Genomic DNA, 3,132 nt, shown 5'->3' with positions numbered 1-3,132 from the left:
ATACTAGATTTCGCGGTTCTCGGGTTGGGCGGTTCTCGTGATAGGCCTATCTCTAATTACCCAACACCCGTTACCCATAATACTTGTCCTAACCTTTCAAACTACTACGATATGCGTCGCTCAATGATTAATCAACTCTGTTAATGTTTTGTAGCTGTGACGCTTACTTCGGTAGGCTACCCATAATATGAAAACCCATCGTTCGCCTCTTTCAAACCCTGTCCTGCTACCACATTGGAGGACCCCAAAATACCCCGAAATACAACGCAAACGGGTTATATCATAACTGATGATTTTTATGTTAATCCTGTCTTGAAAATAGGCCTATTGGTCCGATGAGATGCACCTGTTAGTCACACTGTAATGTTTTTCCGATGCCCGCACTGTACTCCGCGCACACTCCCGTTGATACTCCGCGATAGCGCACCGCGAGCACGCGATAGTGCACCGCGTGAACGCGAAACGCGCGGACGCGAACACGATAGCGCGCGGACAGAGGACGGACGGACGGACACGCCGTAATTAGTATTAAGATAGTTTTGGTATATTTGAATTTTCGTGACAGAGCATCAAATTAATTGATATTATGTATTGCCCATCATCTATCTACATGTAAGTTTGTTTTTTGTGTGTGTCAGTTTCAGATTGTATGATCTTAGTCGGTGTCATCGAAGGAAAGTTCAGATTGAGTAGACGTTTGACTGTAGGAACTGAATGACGTCACGCAGGACCGTGTTCTGTTGTCCAAACTCGGCAAAGTTAAAGATGACGGGCTGTCGATGTGTCTAAATGAAGGTTTGCGGGGTCTTGGGATGAATGTAGGGAATGCTGAATAAGGAAGGTGTACTGTGTCTAGTGCCTGCTTCTAAGACGAATCAGCCTATGTACAAGATGTTCTACGATCAGAATGGTTATCTGCAAGACAGAAAAGGTAAGGTATAATTAATAACAATGTATGTTATGTGATGATCTTGTTGAAGAGTGAGATAATCAAAAATAGGCAAATAATTGACCTTTTCGGTAAATCCCATCAGCCTTTGCGAGTATACCCGAGATGTCGTCACTTAACGTCACGCCGATCTGCGCCGATGCGCATATCGTTTAGCGAACATCGTGACATCTCATAGACCTATGCACTTGCTGCAAAGGCTTATGGGATTTACCAAAGAGGTAAATTACGAGAAAAGAAAGGAAGATGTGGGTGAGGAAGATCACATAAGAAAGTGGAAGATACTGATGAAGAGAAGGACGAGAAAGTAGAGAATGAAAATGAAAAACACACAAGAAGTAAAACTTCTCATTCTTATTCAGTTTGTGTGCTTGGAAAGAATTCACGTAATAAGCAATATATTACAAAAAATGAGCTGCTTTAACATTTTGGTAGAAATTTAATTTAAGTGCGTAATCGAAAATATCGTGCATGCCCTTATCAGGACATAAAAAATGTTACAGAAGTTATAGAAAAAAATTATTCCAATGTAAAATTTCTGTAATGTGTATCTCTACCGAAACATTAATAGCAGTCCAACAAACACAAAACGGTTAAGAAAACGTTATATTGGGTTATATAAAGGGTGCTGAGGTGATGATTTCTGATATAACAATTACCTTTTGCCGCCTTTACCACCTCCACAGCCTCCGGACTTGCCGCCACCACCGTGACCATGCGATGATTTGCCGTGGCCGGATGAATGATGACCTCCTCCAGATTTGCCATGACTATGAGAAGCTGTAGGATATGGAAATAGACAAGGAAATAATGGTCAATATTTCTGTTCAGGTAAGTTTACACATGAAATGCAATTTTAGTCCAATTCGTACACATCTGTGAGTAGGTTAAGGATTGACCGCTAATCCTTAGGTTTACTAGTCCGAAAAAAAGTTTCGCTGGTCTATTTGCAGGGCCCCGTGTAAGAACAGCATTTTAGCTGATCGGGCCACCTTGGGTAAATATGATGCAACAAATAAATAATAAATAAAAAGCGTTAGAGTATGAGGGAACTTTTGTAATAGCGACCGTATGGTCTAGCGAACCTTAGGACTAGCGGACCTTGTGGCAGGGCCGGATTTACCATTAGGCCAGATGGTTCCGGGCCCAGGGTTCCAAAAACCCAATGTCTAATTATAATCAAACAAAAAGCAATTTGACGTTTTATAAACTCTCAACTTTTAATTTCCAGATACCAGCACTCCCAGGTACTTAACAACTTAAATAAACTAGATAATCAGCGCACTTAGAGGATCTGAAGGAAACCACCGCGCATAAGGTAATTTTTTTACGCTCTTACATTTTTTTTCGTCTTTAATTTTATGATTTGAAACTATTTCATGAAAAAAATTTACATGTGTTTTTTTTGTTTGTTTTTTACAATGGATGGGCAATGGTGTGCTAGTCGTTGTACAGTTGACCCATCGATGGTTTAACAAAGACATGCATTCCTTTAATAATTTTATTGTAAATTTCGGGCTTTATTTGTTAGAAAATTATTACAATTGAGATGAATCTCGTTCTTTTGATTGAACTTGATTGAAATAAGATGCGAGTACTTACAGTTTCCTTTCTGTGATGTTTCATAGCCCCGACTTTGCGAGCTCGGAGTGGAGTTTGAAGAGTAGTATGCGTAGGTTTCCCGTCCAGACATCTTCGCTTGTTTATAGAAAACTTCTACTATAGATTTGATCGAACTTCTAGATCTTCTTTCGCTGCGATGCGACGTTGAGTTGCTTTCAAGTTCTTCTTATACCCTCGATGAGAATTTGTAACAATGGTTTGGTCACTGTGTAGCCTGTAGCTTTCTCTCGGACTCTCACAATGGTGTCGTATGAGCCTCGGAGCCCAAAACATCGCTTTTTATACCAATGTTTCTTCATCTTTTCGTTGGGAAAATCCAGTTTTTCTATATGGAGACGAGTTTTCATCATCATTTCATCCACCTGTTGGGTTAATCCAGATGATTCCATGGAGCATACTATTTTGTTGGACGTCGGTTGTATAAAGGCTAGGGAGGTGCGGACCTGATCTTGTATAATTTTTCATCGTTAAGAGTCGAAGATCATATTATTTATGCGTTTATGACGTTTTACACTGTTAGGATATCTGGCCCTCGACATGTGGCCGCAAAATGTAATTTC

At 40.2% G+C, this 3,132-nt stretch overlaps 1 long non-coding RNA gene across 1 annotated transcript; it reads right to left on the bottom strand.

Moving 5' to 3' along the window:
- Nucleotides 1-534: 534 nt before the first annotated feature.
- Nucleotides 535-2,830, bottom strand: LOC140170132 (uncharacterized). Its single transcript, XR_011861495.1, has 3 exons — nt 2,552-2,830; nt 1,609-1,729; nt 535-915 (listed from the first exon to the last, which is right to left on the bottom strand). It is a non-coding gene; the product is annotated as an uncharacterized lncRNA (long non-coding RNA).
- Nucleotides 2,831-3,132: the final 302 nt, after the last annotated feature.

The sequence above is a fragment of the Amphiura filiformis genome, chromosome 14, assembly GCF_039555335.1.
Source record: "Amphiura filiformis chromosome 14, Afil_fr2py, whole genome shotgun sequence".
NCBI lineage: Eukaryota > Metazoa > Echinodermata > Ophiuroidea > Amphilepidida > Amphiuridae > Amphiura > Amphiura filiformis.
Note: the sequence above shows the minus strand (reverse complement) of the source record. Positions and strands in the feature narration are given on the sequence as shown.